Here is a 24,918-nt window from a genome sequence, read left to right as displayed (position 1 = left end):
GTATCAATTTACATTCCCACCAACAATGTAGGAGGGTTCCCTTTTCTCCACACCCTCTCCAGCATTTATTGTATGTAGATTTTTTGATGATGGCCATTCTGACTCGTGTAAGATGATATCTCGTAGTTTTGATTTGCATTTCTCTAATAATTAGCGATGTTGAGCATCCTTTCATGTGCCTCTTGGCCATCTGTATGTCTTCTTTGGAGAAATGTCTGTTTAGGTCTTCTGCCCATTTTTTGATTGGGTTATTTGTTTTTCTGATATTGAGCTGCATGAGCTGTTTGTAGATTTTAGAGATTAATCCTTCGTCGCTTGCATTGTGGTTGCAAAACCACTCCCTGTCAGACCCAGCAGTTCCACTTCTGGGTCTTGATCCAAAAAAATTGAAATCAGGATATCTTCACTCCCATATTCACTGCAGCACTATTCACAATAGCCAAGATGTGGAAAAAAACTAAATGTTCATCTACAGATGAATGGATAAAGAAAATTGTTTTATAAACATAAACAATGTAATCCTATTCTTTCTTAAAAAAGAAGAGAATTCTGCGAGATGACAACTTGGATGAACTTTGAGGACATTATGCTAAGTGACAAATACTGCATGATTCCACTTATGTGGAATGTGGAATGGTGGTTGCCATGGCCTTGGGGGATGGGGAAATGGGAGTTTGTAATCAATGGGCATAGACTTTTAGTTAAGAGAGAAGCATCAGCTCTAGAGGTCTGCCGTACAATATTGTACTTATAGTGAACGATAGTGTACTGTAGACTAAAAATTTTGCTGAGAGTGTAGATCTTGTGTTAAGTCTTCTAACCACAATAAATTATAATTAAAAAAATTAAAGATATGAGAAGTTTTTCCTTTGGATAAAGCCAATTAACTAACACAGATGGTCACCTCCATTACCACATAATGTCAGGATAAACTATGTATGACAAATGATACTATGAAGTCCTCTTACTTGAGAACAAGTTATTGTTTATCTTGAAATCATGTATGCAGTGGGCCGCTTGGTTATATAAAGGTTTGAGATTTCTTTCTGTTTTTACAGTCTCTTAGTGGACAGCCTGTGATTGGCATCACATTCTATTTTAATGCTTATTCAATAATAGAAGTGTTTTATTTCTCTCTTACCTTTGTGAAGAGGATTTCTGGGTTGAGAGGTTTTGTTTTTAATTATATTTCCCCAACATCTCCTAAACCAGTAACGTACAATTTTCACTAAAATAAGAAGGAAAAAACCCTAAAACACAGACGCACAAGAGAAAGGCTAATTTTTATTATTACAAACTGGCAGGAAAACCAGAAGAAAGGGCCAAATTAACTTCTGGAAGAAAAGGCAAAACAAATTTTAAAATGACAAGCAAGTATTGGTATCTATGAAAACAAATCAATGGTTAATTGTACAGCCAAGACAGGTAGAAATTTCCCTGTAGACAGGCTCATGAAAAGGGGCTGTAGAATGACTTCCAAAAAGAGAATTCTGTGACTTTGGAGGCTTTCAGCTTCATGACAGACATCATGCAAACACTGGTCCACCAAAGACAAAAAATTGTAAGGACAGAAAGGAAGAAAGGTAAAAAGAGACCTTGAGAAGGAGGAAGAAATGGAGTGTTGGAAGGAGAAAGGGAGATAGAAAGAAAAGAGAGAAAGAGAGAGAGAGAGAAGGAGAATGAGAATGTTACTGTGAATAACAGTAATCATAATTCATAGAAACTAGTCCCTCATTGGTCTAAAAAATTTCCTGCCATTTCTGCAAACTGAATACCTCCTGGATTTCTCTAAATAAAAATTCTATGACAATTTTGTTAAACATTTGTTAGTATCTATCCTATTGTACATTGTATTATGGTTATTCCTCAACTTTTCTCATCTCTTCTATTTATCGTGAACACTTTAAAGACTTGAAGGAAAAGCAAATTTTGTTTTGTCTTTTATAATTCATTTTTTCATTCATTACAATGCCACATGGAGAGAACAGACCTAGAAAATATCCCCTAAATAAATTAATGACTATAAGTAGAAAGAAGTATTTAAACAATTTCACCTTAATAATCTAAAAGAAATGGATTTAACAGGCATGACATAGTCAAGATGAGTTTTTAATAACAGGAAAAAAAAGCAAGTCTCCACTGGGCTTGTACTTATTTAAGTCAAAAAGTCTACTGTTGGGGCTTCCCTGGTGGTGCCGTGGTTGAGAATCTGCCTGCCAATTCAGGGGACACGGGTTCTGAACCCTGGTCTGGGAAGATCCCACATGCCACGGAGCAGCTAGGCCCGTGAGCCACAACTACTGAGCCTGCGCGTCTGGAGCCTGTGCTCCGCAACAAGAGAGGCTGCGATAGTGAGAGGCCCACGCACCGCGATGAAGAGTGGCCCCCGCTTGCCACAACTAGAGAAAGCCTGTGCACAGAAACGAAGACCCAACACAGCCAAAAATAAATAAATTAATTAATTTAAAAAAAAAAAGTCTACTGTTTGGTTTTTTATCTTATTTTTACTTTATTTTATTTAATTTACTGTCATATTATTTATATTTATTTTATTTATAATTATATTATTTGTATCTATTTTATTACACTTATTTTACTTATTGCTATTACATATTTATTATTTTTATTTGATTTACTTATTTTGTTGTATATATTTATTTATTTTATTTATTTATACTTATTGTAATTTTACATTCAGCATTTTTGTGAAGGATAAGAGACATCATCAGAGTTATACAATTCAGAAGTTCTGAGTATGGGACTAATGAGTAGAATGAATAAGAAAACTACAAAACAAATGTGTTGTGACTAGAAGAGAAGACAGAAGGGACAGACAACAAGAAAAATAATAACTCCAGGCAAAGTGGGAAGGATGGAGATGATGGGAGAAAGAATCTGAAGATAACCTATAACAGGAGATAGAAAAAGCCCTTTTGAAATTATGAAGCTTCTCCCTTTTTAAATTTTCAAAAAGCAAATCTAACCAACTAACATTATTTTCCTGAGATCAGATGCACCAAAATCTGATTCTGAACCTTACTCTGACTTGTGATCAGGCTTCCAATTTTTGAAACAAATACACAATTATGTCAGTTGTACAGATACAACTCTATTAATAAAATACAAAGTGTTTCTCTGTGCCTTAAATGTAATTCCTTGGACAGTGAATTCACATGAGCATCTGAAAGCTCCAATACCCCATGTCATTTTGGCACCTCTCAAAGAAGTGAGAGGAGGAAACAGATTTGATAATGGGGTAAGCCCCTTTGGACCAGGAGCTGTAAAACCCAACCATGGCAAAGACAAGAAGGAGGCAGTTTGAAAGATATCTCACTGAAAGAATCATGAAAATACCCTGCATTCACATGTATATTTCCCTCACATACCCTCCTCATTGAAAGCACAGGCTTTCATTCAGCAACACACACTAAAGGGCCACTACTGCGTGCAAAGCCATCTACCGTGCCCTGCAGGTAAAAGAGGAAGAAGACATAGTCCCTGATCACAAGACACGGTCTATCAGAATCCATTACACGAAAGCAATCAAGTGAAAGGCAAAGCTGGATACCTGTTCTAAGATGCTATTTCTCAAATGTGTATAAAAGATGATCTAAAGATTTTGGTAAAATGGAGATGCTTAGTCAGCAAGTTTAGGTTAGGACTCAAGATTCTACCTTTCTAGTCCACCCCCAGAGGCTGCCTTTGCTTCTGTTCCCCAGACCATAGATTGACAAGCAACAGCCTAAGGGATAAAGTGTACTTGTAAATAAAGGACTATGGGAATGTAAAGTTAGATGTGATTCCTTCTAGCCCATAGGTTTAGAGAGGTTTCTTAGAGAAGACCCTGTACTGAAACAGGTGGAGATGCAGAGGTAATAGATGTGTATGTCTGTGTAGGTGGTGGGTATCAGAGAGATTGCACAGAGGAGAATGGGGGAGTGAAGAGGAAAGGGTGGGGAAGGAAAGAGGAGGAGGAACTGCAAAAGGGGAAACTAAGTTGAGCAAAGTTCTGAAAGCAAAAAAGTGCGTGAGCTATTTAGAGCAATGCAAGATATCTGGTAAGACTAGAGTGTAGTCTGCAGGGAGCAGACAAGGGGTTATGGGAAATGGGCCTAGAACGACAAGCCAGGGAAAAACGATGGAGATATTATATGGATTTGACCCCCTTTTTGGGGGGTGTGGGGTGTACATTTGATCCCCGACAAGATAGGCCAATTCTACCTGTTAAAATAAATTATGAAGAATGATACATTCTAGAAATTAGGTCTGATCTAAAGTTATTCATATTCCACAATTTTATATTTATAACTCATTATTCTTTTATATTTATAACTCAGTAATAAATCATTATTGTTCTTTAATATAACAGCCTTCTGCAAATCATAGCCCATCCTCAGCTGAATACCCTTTCTTCAAATGAGTTTGCATAGGACCGAAACAAAATATGGTCTGTCCCAAGCTTCTTCCAGGTCAGGCATTCAGAACCCTAAAATCAAACAGCGGTTCAGTGGAATCACTAATAATTTGTATTTGCTTCTGCAAAACTGATAATTTCCAGAAACATTTCATAATGTAATATACTGGAAAAGGAAGCTAATGAGGCTTGTAGGGTTTGCACAGCTGCCTGCAAGCAAAGGCATGGCACAGAGTCAACGCATGGTAGCAGAGGACAAGGGAACTCACAGGATGCCTAGGAAATTCAAGCAAGTCGCCAGCCCTAATGGACAAGTTCCTTGACTCCTCTGCCAACATTGTTACTAATAAAAAAGAAGATAAAAGGTATCTAAGGTAAGGATGTCTAAAAAGCCTCTATCAGTATTTGTTTCTGGGTCTGTCCAAATCAGTAAAATCTGTGAATATGGCATTATGGTTCTTTGGGATAGGCTATGAATCTCATTTAGCAAGTGGCTCCAGGTCAATTCCTTAAATAAGTCTGAAAATACTGAAAAACATAAATATCACCCATAAATACATAAATGGATACATAAGTAATAAAGCAGGTATCATATAATATAAATGGTAGAATCTAGGTGGTGGTTATATGGGTGTTTACTGTAACACATTTCCAACTGTACTGTATGCTTTTACAGTTTCATAAAACAATGTTGAGGAGGAAATTATCTATAATCCTACTTCTCCTTTAAAAAAAATTGTATTAGGTAGGAAGTGAAAACATGTGTCCTTCCCTTTCTTTTCAGGCTTCATTAATCCCAATGCCACCATAACCATATGTAACTCCTAGATTCAGATTTTTCCATTTTTTCATACATAATTTTTTCCTTTCTTTTTCGTTTTTACAAAAATCAAATCATGTGTAGGTCTACAAATTGCTTTTTTTTATTTAATAATATATCATTCCCATTTTGCCAGATCAGTTCATAAAATTATACTAATACTTTTTAATGGCTAAATACAAGTCCATTAACCAACTATACCATAGTGTATTTAACCATTTCCCTATTGATGCCTTTTTGATTTTTTAAAAAAATTTGCTCTTTTCATACCACACTTAGGCTTATGGTGAATTTAGTATTAATTTAAAAGTCCATAAGGTCCCTAGCATCTACCCAGAAAATCACAGTAAAACTCTGAAGTGATCCCAGTGGCTAAGAAGCATAACATCTATCAATAAAAGAGGAGGAAAGCAAAACACACAGAATCAAAGGCACATGGTTATACCTCAGCAGTTGGTAACTCAATTACTAGACAGTGTCAACCACCAAGTCAATACTCAGTAGCCAATAACAGTGCTCTTAACAGCAACCAGAATGAGTTCTACATCAACCTAAAAACATTAATCAACTTTGCTTACACAACTTTGCATTCCTCATATCTCCATTCTAACAACTTGGTTATCTGAGTTTTTATGCCAAAGCACAGAAGAGTAGCAAATTTGGATGGAAGGCAAATCTTTTATAAGTAGGCATGTTGATGGCAGTGGGAAAGTTGAGCTATTAAAAGCAAACAAGAGGAATTCCCTGGCAGTCCAGTGGTTAAGACTCCATGCTTTCACTGCTAAGGGCACGTGGGTTCAATCCCTGATCAGGGAACTAAGATACTGCAATTCACATGGCGTGGCCAAAAAAATCAATCAATAAAAAAGTTTCCCCTCAAAATGTTACCATTAAATTACCAAAGGATTTAAAAGAAAAAAAAAAAGCCAAACAAGAAAACTAAAAAGCAAGAAGAAAAATAAAAAACAGCGATATGGAGGTCTGGGGCCACATAGTGTTGGAGTCTTACATACTTCAGTAGGTCCTAGGGACATCGTTATGCACAGTAAAAAGTAATTGATGCTCAAAATAATGGCCCTGAATTATTAATTAAAGGTATAATTTCTCAGGATACTCACTATAAGACAGCTGTGTGGTATGGAATACACTTTAGAAAGACATACTATTAAAACAGTTACAACAAGATCCTTGATCCTAGAAGACCTGTGGAAGGCCTTGGGTCAACTACCTCACTTAACAGACAGAAAAACAAAAGTACGAAGATAACATGACTGATCCAAGGTCAGCTGGTTGTTAGAAATAATCAGACCTATAATCCAGGACAGGTTGAATCTTATCCCTTGTTTGTGGCTACCCCACGATTACAAAATTGGTAATTAGGAACCGAAACCTTAACTTTTCATAATGCTCTATATCCCAGAAAGAACTGAGTCTTTTCAGAGAGCTGCGGTTTTACCGTAAGAAATACTGTAATCAGAATTGTCAGAGTGAGTGGCCCTGGTAGGGAACTGAGAATGAGTTATAAGTTTTCCATGGAGAAGAGACCTTCTAAACCTAAGAGAAAGAAAGGTGTTATATGTTGGCCAGAAAGAGAGCTGCACAAAAGGGAACTTATGTCCAAAACATTTATCACGGGGAAAATAAGTCACATACATAAATCAAATCTTCTTGCTAGTATGTTCTTATAGTCACTAAACTATGGTTTAGAAGCCATCAACTTTGAGAATCTGGCCTGATTCTTTCTCTAAAGGCTCATTACTGTTAAATAAACTGAACAGGCCATGCATTAGAAAGAGAGCTGCCCAAGAAGGCAGGGGATGAGTTCAAGGCTCTGCGTAACTCTGGGTAAGGACCTTGGGTTTATTTATGCATAAAATGAGTGAATTAAACACGATGATTTGTAAGCTTCCTCATGGCTATGATTCATATTTCTTGTCAGGTCTTAGCAAATAGAAATGACAGGGGAAATCCGAACACCCTATATTACACAATACAGATGAAGTTTCATATATTTGCAATATATTTAAAATAGAGAACATATTTTCCTAAGCCTTATCCTACAATTAGTTGTTTTTTTGTTTTTTTAATTGTCCCCCCCCCCCTTTAGCTATCTTCTTATCAAGATGACCTCTAGAAAATCAGAAAGGGCCTCAGAAGTCAAACAATGTTATTTGGGATACTATTCAGGAAGCAGAAGCCCAGGAAGGAGAGGTCAATAGCTTGCTTGTGAAATGTGAAAAGATGGCTTTTGATTCCCAATTCAAGCTTTTCTCTGGTGAAACCATGCTGCCTCCCAACTCTGAAAAACTACTCAGAAATATACCTGTCCCATAAAAATAACCCACCATTTATATCCCAGGAAAGAGTCATGTCTAAACAGGCAACGGTCCTGTGTCACAGGAGGACAGCTACTTGGGCCCAGGAACAATGAGCCAGCTGCCAGAGGAACCGAAGCTGCTGTTCTCTTCCCAAGACATTGTGAAGATGTATGGTGTATGCGTGAAATATTGGCCAGACTACCTTCAGGCAGTGTGGAACCAGATCCCTAAAGAAATTCCTGCACCTATGAAGTTTCTCACGTGTTTATTTCCTAAGGACAGTGGGGTTGACCTGACCAGATAGCTGTGAGTTCCTGAAGCATCCCTGTAAGGGATTTCACAGTTTGAGATATCCAAATGTGACAGATTTGAGCAAAGTATACTTAGCTATAGCATTTCATTAAAAAAAAAAAAAAAAAAAAAAAGTTGAACTGGGTTGGAGATTGGTAAAGTCTTTATAAGTCCTGAAGGGAAAGAGAACCGTATTTCGTTGAAAAGCACTGTCCATTCTTACACGCAGTACTGGTCTGAATGACCCACTGCCAGTTTGGGTAACTTTTTATTCTTTCAAATCCAAGCTGTTAATCAATTCCCGGACACTTTCTATCATTCTAACACGCCTTCCTTCAAGAACAGAGGTATTGTCTCACTTCTGACATTAAGTCAAAGGATTATCATTTTTGAACAGCACAGCTTTCAGATGAGTAGTAAGCCAATTCAAAATAAAAAAAAAAAAAGAAAAAAAGAAAATAGGAAAAAAAAAAAACAGGAGCTTTGCACTCCTGACATCCTGGCCCGTAAGCGGCTCTCCTTTGAAAGGGCAAGAAGAAACTGGTCTCAAAGGCACTTTCTCATAGGCTGCCAACTGCAGAGGGATTATTTTGCAGGGGATGCTTATCTGGTCTGACTCAGACTTGTTTCAGGGTGTGTCTTCATTCCTCCAAGACGTCTGCCCTGGGCAAGACTGCATTCATTAGTAATTACAAAACAAAAATCCAGAGCTGGCAGCCAGTGGGAGATTTTTCTACACGGATGTGCACCTCCCACGTGCTCTGGTCACAGACACGACTGAGCTGGTAAGAGGGCCCGACGGATCCGTGCCAGGCGCAGACACAAGTCTTCCATTCTGACACGGAGTTGCTGCCAAGCGGGAAGAAGCCACATCCTTCCTCATCCTTAGTCCCCGTCCTAAATCGAGTGGTTGTTCAGACGGGGGAAACACAGTGGGGAGGGAGGAGGCGATATCACTAGTTGGTGTTAATCGTAACAAGGGCAAACCTTTATTCCCAAGATAAAGTTTCTAAGTGAATTCAAGACAGAATCTCAAGGCCGGAAAGGCCCTCAAGTGTCATTTTGATTCAAACTTCTTTTTGCGATATTCAATTCTCCCTGTAAGATCCTTGCCAAGTGGATGTACGGGGCCTCTTTAAATATCTCTAACGATGGTGAAATCATTACCAGTTTACTTTTCATATGACCCGAACTGTATAGTATCTCATTACGTTGAGCAGGACTCTGATCCCCTGGAATTTCTACCTACTTGTCCTGGTTGAGGTCTCTGGAACCATGTCAGGAACGTGCCTCTCTCTTCTACGGACACCTTTGGACATTTAACCCAGTGGTTCCGGTATTTGAGACACCATTTCCATGTCTCCATAGAGCTCTCTACTTGTCTCTCCAAACCTCATAGTGAGAAAAGCATACTGAGAAAATGAAAATGCCATTAAAATGGGAAGAACTGGCATCTGTTGGTTAATGCAGCTCCTATGCTAGCTAGGCTTAAGAGGAAATTGAAAAAGGAGAATGGAAAGAAATAAGAGGCCAGAAACTCCAGTGACCAGTGGGCTAGCTCACCCAAGCTGGGTTTCTGGGGAACTGTCGGACAGATCAGTGTAGTAACTAAAGATTGTTTACAAGATTCTCATGTGCGTGTAAGCAATGGGATGGGTCCCTGACATAGAGGGGACACCGCACCACAGTGAATCAAAACACATGGCTTCAGCATACGTTTTGGAGTCACACAGACCTAGCCTCAAATCCTCTATAGCTGTGCAAGCTTCTTTACCATGCTGAGTCTCAGTTTCCTTATTCATGGATGGGGTCAGTAAGACATCTTATGGAATTAGAGGTATGAAGATCATGTGAGATAATTTTATAAGGCACCTAGCACATGGAAAGCACTCCAGTTTCTTGGATATTATTATTTTTTCTTAATACTAGAAGTCTAGCCTTCAATTCTCCTAAACTTTCCCTTACACACTGTAGCAAACTCAGGAAACAGAAAACCCACCTGTTTGGTGGAGAGAAATGAGGGCAGTTCTCACGGGGGAGAACCAAAGCAGGAGAAGCAGCATATTATAGTAGAAAGTACACTGTACTAGAACTTGGAAGGCCAGGTATAGACAGGTTTGACTGACTAAACCAGGGACATCCTTTTCTAGCCTATTTGCAAAGCCAGCAATTTAGTCTTTTCAACCCTACGATTCAGTATTCTCAGAGGACCATTAAAAGTACTCCTTTTAATGGCAACTAGAAAGCTTGATTCCTGAATGCCTCCTCCTGCTCTCCCAAGCCGTGTCTCTACATTAATAACAGCAATAGTTCTAGACGTCCCCAAGTATAGCACCTGAAGTTGTCACCCTAACTTGCTATGCCATAGGGAGCCCTCTAAGTGGACAAAACACTGCAGGGGTGCATTGAATGGAGGTTATAGCTTCCTTATTCACTTGCTGTTCACTGTTGAAATCTCAGCGATACAGCACTGGGTATAAGTGTGTGTTTTAAATAAGTCAAGACAAGTGAATGAGCTGCTGTGTTTTGACAAGTAGAAAGCCAGGAGATATGATTTTCAAACATTCAGGCGTATGTGCTTGGAAGCACTGTCAGGGAAGACTTATGGAATGGTCTAATTCAAAGACTGTGTGGATCTCCCGGGTATGCTAATGTACCTGCTCAGGTATGCTCTTGTAAAGAAGGCTCTTTGCCCTGTGTTTGGTGTTCTGCACTTTGAGGGAAGGCAGTAAAGATCCTGCCAGAGGGTGAGGAATCAGACAGCTGGAACTGTAACACCTGGGTTACAAGGGGCCTGCTCTCTGGGTGGGAACAGACCTTAAAGGTAATGAAGTCCAAAAAGTAAGGACAGATTTAGAACAGGGACACAGCAGAACCAGAGATGTGTCCCAAGCAAATTATCAGGCAGTGGTGCATTGAGTGAGATGAAGGGATGAGTGATAGAAAGGTGTCCACTGAATGAATCTATGGAACTGCAGTGAGTGTTCTTGAATCATCAGGGGCTGTGGGGTCGCTTGATGGTTATCACCTCTGAACTTCAGTTTTCTCACGTATACTAATTCAGACCAAAGTGACCTTGCAGAGTTGTTGTCAAATCAAATGCGATAATGGACATGCGAGTAATTTGCAGATTGTTAGGCACTGGATCGACATATGGGGACACTCCTATTACCACTCAGTAAAACCAAAAAGCATTATTTTACTAAGTGAAACAAGTAATATTTATTTTATAGGATCTTCCTCTCAAAATGATATGACGTGGTTCATAAGCCAATTTCATTTCAGTCAGTGTTCCAATTACATATACACTTTCTCTTGCTCTTCACAGGCAGAAGCACCAGGGAGTTTTAAAGAACAGTGATCTAGGTATGCCATAAGGATACTATAGCTGACAACATTAGCCCTAGATCAAATCAGCTTGGCTTGCAATGTACACAAATATTTTTTATTCCCAGGATGGTCCTGAACAACCACTTATGATGACTCTGAGTCACCTCCCTCCGTGAGAGTAGAAGAGAGCTCTGGGAATGCAAATTTTCTTCCTTGGATTATTATAATAGAATGCTCATTAATTGCCCCGCCTATTCCCTTTTGAAGCTCCAATGCTTTGCATTGCCAGTCCTGTCTAAAACACAGGTCTGATTACATACACCCTTCCCTTGCTCAAGAATATTCAGTGCTTCTCCCTGTCTTACAGGATTAAACACAAATTGCTCAACAGAGTATGTCAGGTCCTCAAAATACAGCCTCTGCTCACCTTTTTAAAGTCTGACCTTCAATGACCTCAGTGTTCATATACCATCTCCTGGTCAAACTGGGCTCTGCCCCAGCAAGACACCCGATTCCCTCCTTCACTTTATGTTTTCACCCTGTTTCCTTTATCTGTAGTATCACTTGTGGTTTTTAACTGTGTCAATTTAGTTCCACTGGAATTATGTTTTCCAGAATCCCCTTCTCTGCATGGTTCTGAGTTCGGGCTGACCACAGGGAAATGTGCATGAGATTTGGAGGGGAGAAGTGAAGTAGTAGCAATTGCTTTGGGAGGGTCTGTCTAGGCACCTGGGTGCTATTGCAGCTCATGCACCTTATTGCTGATCTGATGGCTCACCTCCTAGGTGGGGGGCAGCAGCCAGGACCACGGCTCCTTCAGCTCCTGCTAGATCCCCTCCTTCAACTTCTTCATGCCCAAAGCCAGGTAAGTCTGAAGCTCCATGGCTAAGAGCACCAGCTCCTTCTGCAGGCCACCCATACAGTACGGTTAGATACAGACAGAGATAGTTAAGGGTTGCAGTTTGTCCCCAGGTTGATCTCTTCCATTTCACATCCAGCATTTCTTCCTGACTGCCCACCTAACACAGGCAGGGGCAACAGACTTCTTCACTGGCTCCTTCTCAGGGTCCTTAGTGACTCCCAACTGTCCCCTTTTGGGGTTTTCTTTGCCCACCTTCTCCCACAATTGTAAGACTAATCCCTATGATAAATTCCACATTCTATATCATCCATCCATATCATTTCTGCTTCCCTGGTCAGACCCTAGCTCACACGTCACTCCTCCCCACCAGTCTATGTCCAAAACCTGCCTGTACATCATTTCAAGATTCACTTCAAATACCACTTCCTCATAAACCCCTTCCTGAGTGACACAGTTGCCTCTTCCTTTGAAACATCAAAATATTTTACCACGTATCTTTTAAAAGTTCTGTTATATACTCTTAGACTAATCCAAATATTATATAAGTTGTATTACAACCTCTGGTGCATCTTATCTTTCACAATGATCTATAAATTCTTATTCTTCTGGAGTTGTGTTAGTGTGATTGCATTTTAATCTCCAAATCTCACCAGTGTCTTAACTACAGAAGGATCTCAAAAACTGCTTAGTGTCCAAAAGAGTAAATGAATTATCCATGCAACTACTCCCTTTTTAATAACACAGGTAAGGAAAACCCAATGCTACTGTGTATGGTGTAGCCTCACTTATATGGAGATTATTTCTAGAGCCACTTTACCTTTCCATTCTCTTCCCTTAGAGAAGAGCCTCTCCAATCCGAATCCGACGCTTTTTATTATCTTATACATGGTTCTAATAAAACTCGTTAGCTGGCTCCCTAGTCCACAATAAAGCAGGAACAGCTAATTGTATGGAGAATAGATAACTGCTAGAGCAAGACATGATGAAAGCAAGAAGTAATAGCAGACAATGAAAGAGAAAGAGGACAGAAAATTTATGAAAATCAGATTACACAAATTTAAAGTATACCAGTTTGGGGCCATTTAGTATATAGGTAAATGATCTCACCTTAATCAATTCTAAAGGAATTACAGCCCACTCCAATAAACTGTCCTGAGTCACCAACATTTAGTAATGCTACATATTTTAGAATAATCTCCTTCTGAAATTATTTTTTAAAACAAAAAATTTAAAAAAAGTTACATATTGAAATTTCACCATTAAAGAATCTCATAGTAGCTCCCATTATCAGAAAAAAAGAGGATTTTTATTTTTTGTCATGCATTTATTCAACAAATAAGTAGTGAGAGTCAACTATGATTAAGGCACTGTTCTCGTGTGTGTGTGTGTGTGTGTGTGTGTGTGTGTGTGTGTGTGTGTGTGTGTGTGTACTTTTCCTCCAAGGAAATCATCAAACTTGGGAGAAGTGGGACAATAAAAATTACACCTTTTAAATATCTCATAAAGCAAAAAATAAATAAATAAATAAATAGAAGTCATTGTAAATCAGCACCACATTGGTTTCTTACAAAAAAGCAAGTAAATGCAGCCAACAAAATAGGACTGAGTTCATTGTTGCCAGCTTCTTCCAGGGCAAAATAAACTGTCAACTAGAATGAAGCTTCTTGCCTTCCCCACACAGGCTTTACCTCATTTCTCTTCCCAGCAGGGAAGGTCCCTGGAGACTCTACAGGTGTTACAACCCCGTACAGTTTGCTTTGGAAGAAAAATGTGGAGAAAAACACACATAAGAAATACTTGTTTTCATCATCACAGCCCCCAATACACACAAGGAGGCAACTGTGGCACTTTCTAATTTTTTCCCCTGGTTTAATTCACATAGGTTGGAAATAGGATTGAATGAGATAATGAAAATAAAGCACTCAGCACAGCTCCTGGCACACAAGAATCACTGGATCAATATCAGTGATTATGATTAGAAGGGGTCCTAAACGTCCGGCAAGCTGTGTAAATTAGCCTCATTAAGTGTTATCTGGGACAAAATTTGAGTCTTGGGCTGTTTTTCCTTTGTCACCCAGAATGCTCTGGGGCCACCACTAGAATATAAAATAATTTTTCAGCAAGCCAGCTTTGGCTGGGGAGAAGGATGGGCAGCGCTGCCTGCAGGGATGTTTGGAGTAGAGAAACAGGGTGGTCCTACAGCACCTTTGCCCCCATGTAGTTCCCCAGGACTGGCCCTTCTACCTACAGGAGTGCCATGCTGAGGGCAAGGTACCAGAATGGATCCTGGAACAAAATTAACATCACTGATTATATGATCGGATTTTTGGCTTTGATTTTTAAAGGAAGTGAATAAAACTAGCACAACTGAAAAACTAAGGAGTATGTAAGTGTAAGCATGTTTGGAGAGGTTGTTTTAGTTCAAAAAATAAAAATAAAAATAGCTTAAGTGGACTGAGCACTAATTAAATTGCAGGCACTCTGCTAAGTACTTTATAAACATATTTAATCCTAAAACAGTTCTATATCCTTATGCCAATAACACAAACGAGGATACAGGTTTAGAGATGTGAAGTAATTTTACCATAGCCCAGGGGTAGTAAGTAGCATTACCCTGCCCAGGTTATCTCAGTCTAAAACCCACACGTTTACTAGTATATGCTAATGAAATAATGTAACTTAAAAGATCACGCATTCATTCACTGATTCAATACATTTATTGAACTATTCCTTCACAGGAAGCACCGTGAAGTGGGACTAGTCGAGATAAATAAAATATTCAGGGTCACTTCTTACAATCACAGGGCAGTATGGTATAGTGGTTAAGCTTGCCCAAGTTCAAATACTGACTCTACTGTCAACTAAGTCTGTGAGCTTGGCCTCAGTTTTCTCTTCTGTAAAATGGTGATTATAATAGTACCTGCCTCTCTTAAACTTATTCTGAGATTTTGATAAGCTAATATTTGTAAAGCTTGTATTATTACGAGGCATGTATGAGCCTGCATATGCACGTGTCAGTAAAGACTTCATGGAGGAGTTCTACCTCTTGAGAGAAGAGTTAGGTGCCTTTTAGACTTTTAGAGCCAGAAAGAAGAAATTGATCTTATATGGAATTAAATTTGCCTTTCACACACTCACTCTTCAGGACAGCAGATTTCAGAAACTGGTACCTAAAATCTCATAAAGAAAGAGCTCTAGGTCCAGTGTATTGGGGGACTGATTACATAAAACACCTACACAAGAACTGTAAAATTTCCAGCTGAATTGAATTGAGCAACTGCACTTACATATCCGTCTATTACTTAGTGCATTTGGAAAAAATAATGATACCATTTGAGAAAAAGGAAAGGAATCTGATTTTGCCTATTTAGCCTGCTTTTTTCTGTTGTTGTTCTGTTGGGCATTCTAATGGGAAAGAAAGGCCATGAATGACAGATCAATGAGACTGAATTGTCTTCTCATTTGTCCTTAGGAACCTACATGAGGTCAGCAGAGTTTACCTCTTCATCTTAGAAATGAATTCTTCCATTTTCCTTCACTCTCTGTTTGAGGTTCCAAATATGTCAAAGCTGGTCATCATTCTATTTTAGTCCTTTCAGTGACTTCCTGCTGCATTTTGCATAAAATCCAAACTCCTTACCTTGGCTTGTAAGGCCAGTCTGATCTAGCCCCTGCTTATCTTAGAACCTTAGTTCCAGCCGTTCTCTCCCTCTTACCAGGCCCTGCCACCTCAACCATGAACAGATCGACCCTGGCTCCTTCTCAGGCTTTTTTGTCTTAGCTCAAACGTCACCTTCTCAGAGATGTCATCCCTGACTACCCTATTTAAAACTGCCTCTCCTCCACAGCCCTCCAACATCGTTGTTGTTGTCACTGTTTTAATCTCAGCCCCTTATTTCTTACCCTGAACTCACTTGTATGTCTTCTGTTTATTTGTTTGTTGTCCGTTCACATATATATATATATATATATATATATTTTTTTTTTTTTTTTGTATCTCTCCCAAACTATTCTTAGTAATGCTAACAGCAAGGAATTACCTTAACACCTCTGCCTCCCAAGGCAATTTGGGATAACTTCTAAATGTATGTATATACACACATACATATGCATACACATAAATTTATACTTCAATATTCTAAATATATGGTCAATATTCTAAATATATATGCCCACATATATATGTATATGTGTATGTGTATAAGTGTGTATATATATATGTGTATATATATAACAAATTTTTTATTTCAGTATTATATATCTATATAATTCATTTCCTTATCTATTTCTTTCTACTCGTTGAGGATAAATAATACTAACAACTATACTTTTATTTATTCATCATTTACTCATGATGCTATTTGCATCATTTAGGCAGATACTATTTGCTAAGATACTATTTTAGGCACCCAGGATACAGCAGTGAGGAAAACAAGGGTCCCTGCCCTTGTGGATTTTACACTCTAGTGGGGCTAAACTAAACACTAAACAGTTGACAGGCTACACAAATTAATTAAATAGTATGTGGAAGCTGATAAGGTGACAACCGCTATGGACAAGAGAAAAAGCTGAGCAGGGTAAGTGAGGTCAGGAATGGCAGGAGTGGAGATGGGAATAGATATAGATACAGAGGTCTATCTAACCAGGAGATAGCTAGGGCAGGCTTATCACCATTTTACAGAAAAGGAAACTAAGTCTGGACAGGCTAAGCAAGCAGTATCTAGGGTTCAAACCCAGCCAACTTTTCACCACCCACTTTATCCATTCAACCCCCAAACCCTGCTACTGTCTCACACTGTAATTGGCAAACCGAAGTCTAATCTTCCAGAAAAGAGCTATTTAGTGTGTATTATCGTTCTCAAGTGTCCATCATTTCTTTAAGTGGAAAAAAAAACCCTATATCTGTTTCAATGAGAGTCTAGCTTCTTCCATGGGCACTAAATTAGCTCAAAAGAAGAAAGCAGAAAATATGCGCTCATAATGCTACAGTCCAAATTAAAGCTAAATATTTTATCCCTTTACTTCTTTGTAGAAGATTATGGTAATTAATGGTGATAGAGAGCTTGTTTTATATTTTAAAAAAAAAACTCTCTTTTTATTTCCCAAACAAAAAATGTCACTGTGCCTAAACCAGGTGTCTGTTTACTCCTCCCACCCCCAAACCTGGATCCAGAGGGAGAAAACAGTTTGCAGGTTGTGGGAATGTAGCAGAATCACATCCTTAAGGACACAGAAAGTGTTTTTATGGATGTGACTCCTAACGCAGTGCTCACTTGTGATTCTCACTGAGGCCAAGGAGGCTGCCAGGTATCTGGATTTTATGATGTTCCACATGCCTGACATGTGAATGCCTCTGTGGAACTAAGAGTATGGATCTACTCTTAGCTTCTCGTGGTGTCTCCTAAGTCATCACCTTCCAGGCACAGATTCAGAGAACAACGTGCCTTAGAGAGGACCTTGTCCAAATTCCTCACTCTGGAGGTTAGAAAAAGGACTCTTAGAGAAGGAAAAGCCACTAACCAGTACCAGGGCTGTTGCACTGAATGATTGAGGGGGAAAAAGCATAACTTTGGAGTTAGAAATCTAGGGTTAGAAATCCAACTCCACTATTCGCTGGTTGTGTGGCCTTAGAAAATATTTAGCCTCTCAGACTCGGGATGTAAAATGGTGTTGAGAACAATTACTTTGATTACCTCAGATTATTGTAAGAAAAAAATACTTGGGTGCATGTGCGTATATAATAACAAGCATTTTGAGGGCTTAAAATTCTATAAAAAAACAAAAACTGTTCATTTGAATCTAGGTCTTCTACTTTCTAATCCCATATTGATTTGGGCATGCAATTGAATATCTCTGTAGTTGTTAATCATAACAAGGTTAAAATCCCCATGTGCCAGGCTCTTAACAAATGTTTTGGCACCTGACTGACACCTACCAAAAGCTGGATGAAATGGGTTTTATTATCCCCTTTTTACAGGTGCTGAGAATAAAGTAGGGATAGACGAAATAACTTGTCTAAGGTCAAGTCCAGGGAAGGTGGTCTGATGCTAAAGCCATGATGTTACACAACCACAATTTTAGGTCACCATAGCATCTAACCATACCTGGCGTAAGGAACTATGTTATCGATGAAAAGAACATTTTCAGAAATGACCAGTTCTCTTTTCTGTTGCCTTTAGCACTGATTGGGAAAAGAGGAAGCCAGTGTAATCATAAGGACTTATGTGTCAGACAGGAAGAAACTACAGGCATCTCCTACATATAAACTAGACATAAAAGGTCACCTGTCCTCATGTCCAATTATATCAAATAATAGCTGGACTGGTATGAATTCTTCACTGCTTTTAGAAAGTGAGATCGAAGCTCACAGCAGCTGCCCACTTCCCTGGAAACTTCCTACTTTCTTTCAGGTAATTTATTTAGGACACTTGACACTGGCCTTGCTGTCAGTATATGCAAGCATGAACTTCAGTGTCATCCTTCATTGTGTTTGCTGCAAAATGTCCTGTATTATTGGGATAAAAATGTCTTTTTCCATGATTGAGCCAGTGACTGTTCAATCTTATTAGAGTCTGTGACTCCTTATCATTTGTCTGATTTTGTGACCACAAAATTAAAATGAAATAAAATAAAGTTACCTTATTAGTCTGTAGAGATGGCCTTTGAAATAATTAATGATATGATAAAGTATGAGAAAACTGGAAAGCCAATGCTGGGCGTACCTGACACAGCATGAATCCATCATCTATTTAACTCAACCTTTTGAGTACAGGGCACTGTGCTAGGCATGGGGCAGGATAAACCGTGCCCTCAGCTGCTTGGGTGCTAATCAGGGACTTGGACAAGAACACAAAGGGACAAATCACTGGCACACAGTTAAAAAAGAAATTAAAAAAAAAAAATTAATTATAATAGAGAGAGAAAGAATAGGTTACAAGCATTTAAAGGGGGTCTCCAAAACTGGGAAGAATCAAGAAGGGATTTGAGTAGTAGGTTTGGGAGGTGGTAGTAGTAGTAGGTGGTGTGAGGACACAGGGAGGGGACATCTATGGATCTAGTTATACGAGTCCTCAGGTCTTACGCTGTGGTGTCTAGTAAGCATGGGATAGTAGACCAAAGAGCTTTGTGCTCAGGCACACACATTCTAATTGTCACTAACTGGATAACTGTGGGCAATTCTCTAAGTCTCTCAGAGCCTCAGTTCTTTCCTCTGTAAAAGGTAGACAATAATATGGACCTGAGAGTTATTTTTATGCTTAAATGAAATGACAGAAGTACATGCACCAATGAATGCTGATTTCCCTTGCCCTCCTCTGTCTAACCAGAAAATAGATTTCTTGGCATAATACAATCAGGGTATTTTCTCTTTATTCCCCTTTCAATCTTTAGCCTTGACTTTTACAAAGAGATGTGGCAATAGAATTTCAGAGTTGAAAGGAATCTTAAAAAAAAAAATAACAATGTATTGTAGCAGAAGAGCCTTAGAGATGAACTAGACTAGCTCTCTCATACTTTAGGCCCAAAGGTAAAGCGACTTCCCAGGCACAGGCAAGATAATACCAGGATCAGAAAGACAGGATGGGGATGGGGTGGGTCATGGGTCCTAATTCAGGTCCTCAGTTCTAGCCCAGAGGCTGCACAATTTCAGGTCTTTCCTAGCTCTGAGATGAAATGCAGAGATGAGTCTCAGCATCGGTGCTTGCTTTGTGCTACACGATAAGGTCCTGCTATTTAACCTCTCTGAGCCTCAGTTGCCTCAAAAAATACACAGGATTACTGCAAGGACTGAATGAGATGATAGACGTAAAACACTCAGTACAAGCCATGATGGAGTTCACTAAAGGGCGGCTATTAAATTTTGATTTTCACAACTGAACAGACTAATAAACTGCAAGAACTGATGGCAGAAGAAAGAATTCATATTCATTAAACGCCTCCTATGAAAAAGGCACTGAGAAAGAGAGTCAAGCTTCTAGGTAGGCATCAGTGTTCCTGTTTCCCAGCTGAGGAGACCGAGGCACATCTCAACATAGTAACTTGCCTGAGGTACCCTCCAGACGCTAAGATTCCACACTGCCACAGCTGCTAGAGCTAGGCAGAACACGGTCAGGCTAGAAGGAGGTCTCCTAACAACCTCGTCAGTGTAAACCATGCGTTCTCACTTTCAAAAAGGAGAAGAAAAAAAAAAAAAAGAGAGCAAATCAGTAGCTAACCTGATTTAATCCCCCAAAATATCAGATACCAAATGTTCTGTAACCTTCCTGTTCTTTGGGGTTTTTATGTCTCCCACAGAACAATTTCCAAAATGAGCAAAGAGCACAGTAGGTGGCTCTCTTTAATATTTCACGGGCAAGACAATAGTGACTCAACAGATCCTACATCTGTGTCACCAGCAAAAGCCTGACAAAGTTGAGCAACAGATGAAACTGTGTGTGTATTGGAGATAACCTTTATTTTTTTCTTCTGCTTCTTCCTCTGATTTTCTCCAGCTACATTCTGCTTTTCTAACTGTTCCAGGTTAAGATGCCGCTGACTGCTTACCTTTTGGCAAAAGCAAACATATGCTTCCAAAGGCCAAACGCAAGGAGCACAGCGTTTCTCCCCAAACTGCCTTTACAAGTCTGTCTGCTTGCTGCAAAGCAAAGAAACCTAAAGGCCTGTGGGAAGTCTCAACAGATAAATGGCCCCATTGCCTGGGCCGGAAACAGATCTGTTCATTTTCCTACATAAGCCTGCAGCCGTCAGTTTCCACAGGGAGGACTGAAACTCCAGACCAATGATCAGCATCACCAGCCAGCAGTGGTCTTTCCTGCGAATGCTGCCTCTGTACGCTATTCACTGTATTCCATCCTTTCCGACTTCAGAATTGGCAAAAGAAAGAGAAAAATGGTATGGTCACTCATGGTATTTGTTCCTCCATCTTCTTAACAGCCTGCGTATTAGCACGAGGATGGCAGAAAGAGAAAACCACTCAGAACAGGAAGAAAAACATGACATAATTCTAAGCTTTATGTCTTCATAGTACCCTTACTCATAGGAATTGAAGGTACATTACTTCAAACACATGTGAGTAGGCAGGCTGCCTTAGAGATCATCACCCTGAAACTTCCTCTCCTGAGAGCTGGCCCCACTAAACTCTACAGATCATAGTTCTCTTAGCAAGGAAATATCCTCTTTGGGACAAAAAGGATACCCTGAAATCACCAAACAAATAAGGTCAACCCAACAACGGAAGTAAATTGTTAAAGATCTCACTGGAGAGACGACAGGGTGTGATGGAAAAGCCCTTACCTAGAAGTCAAAAGCTGTGATCTGTATTCCCAAGGCTGAAACTTATGACCCATGTGACCCTTGGCAACCTCTCATTTCTCTGACTCTTATTCAATTTTCTTCTCAATAAACTGAGATCAACTAAGAAGAAATATCATTTAATGAGCACCTACTCACTAAATGTACTTTACATTATTCTACTTAATTTAATTCTCACATGCATCCTTGGAGTAAGCATTTTTTTTTTTCACTTTAGAATTGGATAAAACAGAAACTCTAAATGGTGAAATAAATTGCTTAGTATTACCCAGCTACATAGGAATTAGAGCTGAAATCTGAATTTGACGATAAACCCAGCTTTTTTCATACTTTATCATATCATTATATTATCCTTCCACTATTAATATGTCTGCCATGTCCTTCTCTCAAGGCTATTGCAAGTAACAAAGAAGATAATATATATGGAATACACTGTGGAAATTTTAAAGTTTTATATTTATGTATTTGGTAACAAATAATCTCTATAAGGAGAAAGGGTATAACTGAGTATCCTTTCTTTAAAAAACCAGAACTAAAAGGAATTAGCTTTCAATCTCCCATCCCCTTGTTCTGACCTTATTTTGAACATTCTCCTTTTCCCTACAAGTCCCTAGTCTCTCAGACACGCGTTCAGATGTATCCTGGCCAGCTCATCACAATGCACGCACACGGAACAGGCTGACGGAAGCAAGCGATCCCATCCTCTGCAAATGTCTGGTGCGGGAGCTACCTAAGAGGGTACCACCGAACTCTTTCCTTTCCTCAAGGTGTATCACACCCCTGCTCTGCATACAGCAATAACACAGGCATATGTGATGGACTGTGGAGCAGGCAGCCAACTATAAATACTGGATGCTCAGTTCAGGGACTTATGGCATAGCCAGGAGATGATAGTAAAAAACGGTATGAAGTCAATCAGAATAAAAGCAATTGTTATGAGCCAGGTGGCAGGTATGTAAAGGACACTATTTCATTTTAAAATACCAATAATGCCAATAATAAAGGAAGCCTAGTGAGGGCACATGTGGATGTTTGTGTTTATATGAGGTAAGTTTGTGTCCAAAAGGGACTAAATTTAGCAGCATCACTGTTTAATCCAAAAGAAATACACGGGAATCTTGTTGTTTTCCTATATTAGCTGAGGAATATAAAGCTGCATGTCTGACCTGACACAGGGGGAATAAAAGGCTTAGAACAGTCTGTAACATAGACGAAACTTGCAACTTCTCCTCTTGTCTTTCTACCTCTCATCAAATTCAAGACCCTCTTTGCCAGTAAAGGATGCCTCAGATCAAAGTTTCACAGACCTGAGGCTTGGCCTAAAAACGAGCAGGGCATTGGCATCACTGGGAAACATTTTATACACCAAGTCAAGCATCTACGATCAAAGTCACATGTAGAGGGCATTCAGAAAACACTATAAAAGAGCTGTTCAAACTCCAAAGAAGCAAAATCCACAACATCTAGATTAAAAAAAAAAAAAGTCACTCTACCTGAAAATTCAGCTTCCTAAAAACCCATTGTCTCCAAGGTTACTATGCAGTAATATTTTTAATTGTTGGCATCAATGTCAAACTGAACAGGTGCCAAGCCAGGCACTGTGCTAAGCATGTTATTTGAATTATCCCATTTTATCCTCGCAAGTGCCCTAAGGGCTCATTGTGACCGTGAAAATCTCCATTTTATGGCTGGAAAAAAAACAAAAAACAAAACAAAACTGAGTATCAGAAAGATTGGATAACTTGCCCAAGTTCACACGGCTAATAGGTGGCAGAGCTGGAGTGAAGGCCAGGTAAATCCTCCTCCTCAGCTGGTAGCTAACCTAGCGGCGTTTCACAATTTCACCACCAGCGGGTGGAGGCAAGACAGACTGGGAACTGGCTCTTAAAGGAAACGAAAAAAAAAAGAAAAAAGAAAAAAAAAAAGGAAACGGCAGAAGTTTGCTTTTGTGTTTGTGATTTTTCTCTTTAACTCAGCTTCCTTGTTCCCTCCCAGGACTTAGAAGTGAGAGGGGCTATGGCTCCGTGAGGTCAGCTATTCCTGCAAGAGAAGCATCCTATTTCCCACAGGACGACCGGCCCCGCTTCCCCTGGGGCTGGAGAGAACACTGTGCCAAACGAGGTGACGGGCGCCCGGACGCCCCTCACGTCTCCACGGACTCTACCAGGAGTCTGACGGACACCCTCGGCGGGGCATCTTTCTGAGAAAACAGGTCAGGGGAAGAGAAAGAGAGGCTGCAAGCAGCCTTTACCCAGGCTGTCACAGGTCCAAGCTGGAGACGACGTGATACCCAGTGGCAACGCTGGGACACACTGCCCCCTTCTATCCTCACCGTTCACAGCAGCACTCCAGAGAAACCAAGGCCGGGGGTGTACCGGGGTACATCCCTTAAAGAGCTGGGAGAGGGCTGCAGTGACGCGCAGCCCTCACACGACTGCGTTACTTAAATGCCTACAAAGCAAAGACGGGACTCTGGACAGTGGGTTCGAGTCCTGCCCACGGCACTAACTTAGCTGTGTGATCTATCCCAGCCGCTGCCTCGCTCTGTGCCTCAGTTTGCCCTTCTGTAAAATAGGGTTGAAGGAGACGATGTGTAAGAATCCTTCCACCTTGAGATTCTGTAGATCGGTGATCCCCCGAGCCCTCATCGCCGCGCGAGACTCACCTTTCTTGGGAGGCAGAGCGGGCGCAGCGAAGGCGGCGGGGATGGGTGCAGGATCGCCCAGCACCGCGTCTTTCGGTGCGCTTGGCCAAAGCGGAGTCCCGGGGACCCGGATTCGGCCAGTCTTCCCGCAACGAGCCTCTTACTTTCCGCCGCACTTTCTTTTTTCCCCCTTTGGGGCTCCTCCCCTGCTGCTGCGCGATTGGCCGGCGCTGCGCGGCTCCCGCTCCACCCGCCGCCTCGCCAGCCACCAGCGCTCAGGGTTTCCCAGAGCGGAGGCCGCGGGGCGGCACCGAGGGCGGCCCCGCCCGCGGCGAGGAGGAGCGGCGCCGGGCCCGCGGCCGGCAAGAGGCTGCGCTAGGCCTTTCGGCGCCCGGCCACCGCCTGTGCAGGCTGGAGCGCGCAGAAAGGGACAGCGTGGGTCCTGCAGCTTGGCACGATGCCAGGCGCACTGGGGAGATGCGCCCCCGGCTATACACATAGACGCACACTTGCGCTCATTGCAAGATCCTGGTCTCACAGTCGAGATCGCCTTTTCTTTCCGGCTCTGTGTATTTAGCTCTCGTGCTGCGCCAAGGCCATAAATCAATTCAGGCCGCAGGATTTGAGCCCCCATCGTGTGCCAAGCCCAGAGCGCGACGCGAAGAAACAGACTCAATCTCGGTGGTCTGGCGCTCCGCTCCGCTACAAAAGTGACAGTCATGGGAACAAACTACTGCTCAGGACAGCAAAACGGAACCTGTATTTTCCACTGGTGTATACCCAATGTGCCTAGGAAGGTGCCTGGCACAAAGTAGGCACTCAGTACATGTGCACTGAATGAGTGAATGAATGAAATAATCATTATAGAAGCAAAGAATCTCAAAAGAATTACTCCCTTTCATTCCCTCCCGTTTCTCCAGATTTCTGAGA

At 40.6% G+C, this 24,918-nt stretch overlaps 1 protein-coding gene across 3 annotated transcripts in view; it reads right to left on the bottom strand.

The window, feature by feature from the left end:
- Positions 1-24,205, bottom strand: part of LOC118894663 (interleukin 1 receptor accessory protein) — a 123,011-nt gene extending 98,806 nt beyond the window's left edge. Inside the window, exon 1 of one of the 3 annotated variants that reach the window (XM_036851072.1) lies at positions 24,010-24,205. The gene's annotated coding sequence lies outside the window, so the exon portion shown is untranslated. The remainder of the gene's footprint in view (positions 1-24,009) is intronic. The other 2 variants (XM_036851076.1, XM_036851075.1) reach the window with 2 other exon arrangements.
- Positions 24,206-24,918: the final 713 nt, after the last annotated feature.

This window comes from Balaenoptera musculus, chromosome 4 (genome assembly GCF_009873245.2).
Source record: "Balaenoptera musculus isolate JJ_BM4_2016_0621 chromosome 4, mBalMus1.pri.v3, whole genome shotgun sequence".
Classification (NCBI taxonomy): domain Eukaryota; kingdom Metazoa; phylum Chordata; class Mammalia; order Artiodactyla; family Balaenopteridae; genus Balaenoptera; species Balaenoptera musculus.
Note: the sequence above shows the minus strand (reverse complement) of the source record. Positions and strands in the feature narration are given on the sequence as shown.